This window comes from Dipodomys ordii, unplaced genomic scaffold (genome assembly GCF_000151885.1).
Source record: "Dipodomys ordii isolate 6190 unplaced genomic scaffold, Dord_2.0 Scaffold40, whole genome shotgun sequence".
Taxonomy (NCBI): Eukaryota; Metazoa; Chordata; class Mammalia; order Rodentia; family Heteromyidae; genus Dipodomys; species Dipodomys ordii.
In genome coordinates this window covers 14536822-14542812 of record NW_012267256.1, presented here as the reverse complement: position 1 = coordinate 14542812, position 5991 = coordinate 14536822, and the positions used below count along the sequence as shown (strand labels likewise).

At 43.1% G+C, this 5991-nt stretch overlaps 1 pseudogene; it reads right to left on the bottom strand.

The window, feature by feature from the left end:
* Positions 1-263: 263 nt before the first annotated feature.
* Positions 264-517, bottom strand: LOC105987217 (annotated as a pseudogene).
* Between the last annotated feature and the right edge of the window lie 5474 nt (positions 518-5991).

Here is a 5991-nt window from a genome sequence, read left to right as displayed (position 1 = left end):
AGAAATTCCTGCAAATATATTAAAGAACTATCGGAGTCCTTCTTTGGGGATAGAAGATTTTGAATGATTTGAATGATTTGTCGCTTTCTTCTTCTTTTTTTAAAATGTACTTTTAATTGATTTCAGATAAAAATTACTTAGGAAGAACCAGTAATCAATTCTTTCCTTAATGTGTTAGAGCCACAGCGTCCATAGTATTAGCAAAAACAAGGCATGATGTCATTTTAGGTTAAATGTATGGCTGGCAGCCAAGTGCAAATCTCTTAAGTTCCATATTTCTTCTTGACATCTTCTACTTTTGTTGATGAAAGCTTGCAGGGCATTTTCCCCAGACATCCCTTTCAGCTGATAACACGCATCCCCCTTGGTCTTGCCTTTGAGGTCCAACAACCCAGGCCACTCTATGTATATCACCCATGGTGGTTTGGTTGAAGTGGCTGCAGATAAACAGCAGCTCCCTGTCAGCTGGCTGGGTCTTGAGACGCTTCCCTGCTTTGTCTAACTCAGCCTGAGACATGCTGGCAAGGTTATAAAGAGAACTAACCAAGGTTATGAGAATTAACCATTAGTTCTGATCCCTTGGGGATCAGAGCAGGAGCAGGGAGCATCTCTTCTTTGTTTTTTCTTTTAATTTTTTTATTGTGATGAAGTGATTACATAAATTTCACCGTATTGTGAGATAGTGATACTTAAAGTCACAAACCCATTCTAAACCTTCATGGGGCAAATTGTCTTTATCGTGGTCTATATCATTTCTGAATTCTATGAGCTTTGCTTTCTTCTTTTTTTAAAAAAAAAAGTCAGTATTTTTTTTTTTTGGTCAGTTGTGGGGCTTGAACTCAGAGCCTGGGTGCTGAGCCTGAGCCTCATTGTGCTCAAGGCTAGCACTTTACCACTTGAACCACAGTGCCACTTCTGGTTTTTGAGTAGTTAATTGGAGATGAGTCTTATGGGGACTTTTCTGTCTGGGCTGGCTTTGAACCACTAGCCTCAGATCTCAGCCTCCTGAGTAGCTAGGATTACAGGTGTAAGCCACCAGCACTGGGTATATTTTTTTTTGAATTTGCAGGTAAAAAACTTTCTTTTTTGGTTCTATATTTCTTTGGATTTAGATAAAAAATAGTCTTAACCACCTCCAAAATCTAGACCTAGAATAGTTGTAGCATCACTCCAAAACTTTGCTTTTGCTATCCATGTACTCTTCTACTCTGTGAGCAACCTTTCAAATTACTAATGTAGCTTCTTCTTATAATATCTTGTCATTCTTATTATTTTTCTTATCCCTTTGCCTTTTCCAGGATTTCATATGAATGGACTGACTTCTTTTACTTCATATAATCCTTTCAGATTCATTCTGTTATATGAATTAATAGTTGTGATATAAGGTAGCGGTCATTGTGACAAACTAGCTAAGAAAAGCAATTTTTAAAAGGGAATGTTTCTAGCTGGGTGCTGGTGGCTCATGCCTGTAATCCTAGTTACTCAGGAGGCTGAGATCTAGTTCAAAGCCAGCCCAGCAAGAAAATCTATGAGACTCATATCTCCGAATAGCTGCCAAAAGTTGGCAGTGTAGCTGTAGCTAAAATGGTACAGTGCCAGCCTTGATTTAAGAAGAAAAAAGGAGCTAGGTGTTGGTGGCACACATCTGTAATCCTAGCTATTCAGGAGGCTGAGATCTGAGGATCATGGTTGGAAGCAAGTCCAGGCAGAAAAGTCTCTGTGAGTCTCTTATCTCTAATTAATCACTCAAAAACTGGAAGTGGAGATGTGGGCTCAAAGTGGTAGAGCCCTAACCTTGAACAAAAGAGCTCAGGGACAGGGCACAGGCGCTGAGTTCAAGCCTCATGATAAGAGAAAGAGAGAGAGAAGGAAAGAAGGAAGGGAAGGAAGGAAGGAAGGAAGGAAGGAAGGAAGGAAGGAAGGAAGGAAGGAAGGAAGGAAGGAAGGAAGGAAGGAAGGAAGGGAGGGAGGGAGAGAGGGAGGGAGAGAGGGAGGGAGGGAGGGAGGGAAGGGAAGGGAAGGGAAGGGAAGGGAAGGGAAGGGAAGGGAAAGTTTCCTTTGATAGTTTCAGAAGTTCTAGTTCATGGGCTAATTGCTTTTGTGTCTGTGGCAAGGTGATGAATCATGATGGAGGGCACCTGGCAGAGGAAAGCTTCTCACCTCTTGGCATCCAGGAAGCCAGGAAAAGACTGGAGCCATCATAGCGCCTCACAATAACCCCACTTTCTCCAGCTGGGCACCACCTTATTTTGTGGGGTCTGAACTCCTAGCCTGGGCACTATCCCTCAGCGCTTCAGCTCAAGGCAAGCGCTCTACCACTTGAGCCATGGCGCCACTTCTGGTTTTCTGGTGGTTTAGGAGATAAGAGTCTTATGGTCTTTCCTGCCTGGGCTGGCTTTGAACCTTGATCCTCAGATCTCAGCCTTCTGAGTAGGTAGGATTACAGGTGTGAACCACCTGCACCTGGCTGACTTGTTTATTTTCAAGAGATGAAATCTTAGTGTGTTGCCCAGGCTAGGCTTGAACGCTTGGTCTCAAATGATCCTCCTGCCTCAGGCTTCCAGGAAGCTGGTGTTAAAGGCACCGTTAGTCTAATTTCAGCTTTCTCAAGCCTATACCAGGGAGGTTCACTGTGCTGGAGCTGCAGGTTTCTTTGCTATGGGGATGCTTTCATGCATGGTAGACTGTCAGGCAATATCCCTTGCCTCAACGTATTAGCAATCCCATCATCCCTACTCTCCAGTTATCAGGTAAACAACAACAATACAATGCCTTCAGACACACATTGCCAAAAGGTACCCACCCCTGCCTCATTCTCTCAGCAAACCACAGTAAACCAAGCACCGTCCCAGAGGTTTGAAAAGCTTTTAGTACTTACAGCAACCTGCTTATGCTGTTTGCTAGTATCCCCACCCTTTTTATTTAATCAATTGATTAAATAACTGTTTCCAGTTATTTGGAGACTCCATCACAACCAGCAGAGGGCACCTCTGAACCCAAACTGATAGAACTTTCTTCGGAGCTGGGTGTGGTGATAAGATAAAGTCACAAGCTGGTCACTGGGCTGTAGAACCCCTCTGTGTTGTTGAGAAAGGAAAGTGTGCAGAAAGTAAGACAAGATTGCCCTGCAGCTGGATCTGAGGAGAGCACAGATAGCAGAGAAGAGAGGCTGAAAGATAAGGAGCCCCGAGGGCTAACAAACTACGAAGATCACTGAGCTGGAAACTAGTTCTAGAAATGAAAAAGGATTCCAGGCACGTTCCAGAACTGAGGTCACTTCCAGTTTTCCTGGAAAAGATAGGGGAGAGTGTGTAGGAAAACCTAGACTTTGTTCCCTTTTGACTTGTCCCAATTCAAGTATGCATTACAATGCAAAGAGCACCTTGTGTGAAGGCATGTGCACATCTGTAATTCCAGGCTACAGACAAAAAGAGGCAGGAGAATTGTGAGTTTGACACCAGCCCAGGTGATATGGAAAGACCCTGTCTAAAACCAGAGGGAGGGGCTAGGAAGGTGGCTCAGTGGTAGAGTGCTTGCCTTGCATGCATGAGGCCCTGGGTTCGATTCCTCAGCACCATATACACAGAAAAGGCTGGAAGTGACGCTGTGGCTCAAGTAGTAGAGCGCTTGCCTGGAGCTGAAGAGCTGAGGGACAGTGCTCAGGCCCAGAGTTCAGCTAAATAAATAAATAAAACCAGAGGGATAGCTATAGAGATATACCTCAATGGAACAGTTTTTCCTACCAATACACAAGTTCCGGGTTGGAGCTCCAGCAGAGGATATAGAAGGGTATAGAGGGAATAGACCGAAACCCACACAGATGTATAAACAATCCTCCTGCATTCTTGTGGAGGGAGCCCAAGATATCATGGTACAACTTTCACGATGCATTACAATTATATCTGTGACAATATAATATCCTTCAGGTACCAGTTAGGTTTCTACAGCATCTTAAAGTTCCAGAAGACTCCTCCAGAGTCTTGCCATGCTAGTTTTGCTATTATTCACAGGAAAATATTGCCATTTGCTCAGTGGTCTTGAGAGTCATAAACTTTTCTAAAAATAGATCTCTCAAGTCAGCTCTGATTACGCACATCTCTGATTACACACAAGAGGCTTTATTTTCTCTCTTCACTTTCAACAGTAAAAATCTCTTAAAGTCTTTTCAGATGGTTGAAGAAGTTCTAGTTTGCTACCTCTTTGGTCTTTTGGCAAAATCAAAACAGTGCCATCTCACAAAGAGAAAAATAGCTATGTTAAGATGGTGCAATTTTCCCCTCCAAAATACATTTCCATATTTTTCCACTTCAAAATAATATACAATATAAATATTTGCAAAGTAAATAGAAGAAAAGGGAGATAATAATCACTGGTGGAATATAAAGGAATAAGAAATGTATCAGGTTGGTACTTCATCACTCTAAGTAAATAACTTGCATCCTGAAATTTCTCTGTATCAAAATCCTTAGAAGCTGAACATTTTTATGTTATTTATTTATTTATTTTTGTCAGTCCTAGGGCTTGAACTCTGGGCCTGGGCGCTGTCCCTCAGCTCTTCAACTCATGGCTAGAGCTCTACCACTTGAGCCACAGCACCAGTTCCAGCCTTTTCTGTTTATGTGGTGCTGAGGAATTGAACCCAGGGCCTCTTGCATGTGAGGCAAGCGCTCTACTACTGAGCCACCTTCCCAGGTCCTCAAAGTAAGAATTTTTTGATAGCTATATCTAAGAGTTTCCTAATAATGTATTTTGAACATAGATTGCTTTTTTTTGGGGGGGGGGGTGTCTGGTCATGGGGCCTGAACTCTGGGCCCAGGCGCTGTCCCTCAGCTCTTCAGCTCAAGGCTAGCACTCTACCACTTGAGCCACAGCGCCACTTCGGCTTTTTTCTCTTTGCTTATGTGGTGCTGAGGAATCGAACCCAGGGCCTCAGGCATGCAAGGCAAGCGCTCTACCACTGAGCCACCTTCCCAGCCCATACATTGCTTTTTAAGTCCTATACTCTTAATGAGTATTAAGATGTCTGTCAGTTTCAAGACAAATTCAATGCAGGGTAAAGGTCCTTAAAAAAAGACTAACAAAATCTTAAAGTCAGCCTTCAAAGGCAGGAGCTGGTGGTTTCACACCTGTAATCCAAGCTACTCAAAAAGCTTACCTAGAGGATCACAGTTGAAAGGCAGCCCCAGCAGAAGAGTCCATGAGATCCATGAGAGTCCATCTCCAATTAACCAGTAAAATGCCAGGCCAGGGGCATAGCTCCACGGTTAGAGTGCCAGTTGTGAGCAAGAGACTGTGAATCCAAGTGCTAGTAGGGAGAGAATTAACTAATTAAGTAGCTCATCATTAATGAAAGCAATTTTTTTAGTCTGAAACCTTTATTTTCTAAATAGATAAACAGAGAAGCAGAGACAGTTATTGCCCGAGCCAACAGTTGATTTGAGGGTGCAGGTCATGTTGCTTCTACTCAATATGTACATGCTTATAAATATTTATTAATATCACTTGCTTTCACAAATGACAAAGCCTGGTTAATTATAACTGTAAAAGCACTGAGGTAACATGTGTGCATGTTTGAATCATGACTCTACCTTAAGATGAAGAAGAGACCTGTGACTTTTGCCTAATGGTACCTAAGATACATTCAAGGATTAATAGTGGTTGATAATACATGAATTAACAGTCCAAAGGTATTAGGCTTTTCTTCATTACATTTTTAGTCACAGTAGAGCAAATACATCATTTTTTTTTCAGGTAAGGGGTAGGTTTACTCAGTAGACCTGCTGGGACCAGGCCAGTTGGCACTCCACGCAGCTGGCAAAGAGGGCGTCTGGCCCTGGGTTAGGCCTGATCTAGGGCAGGGGCGAGGGAAAAGGTGTGTCCAGGTAAAGGGAAGTGGGACCAGGTAAGAGGTGGGACCAGGTGGAAGAAAGGTGTGGCCACATCAGATCCAGATGTGACCTCAGCAGATGCAGATGTGACCTCTTCCAGGTG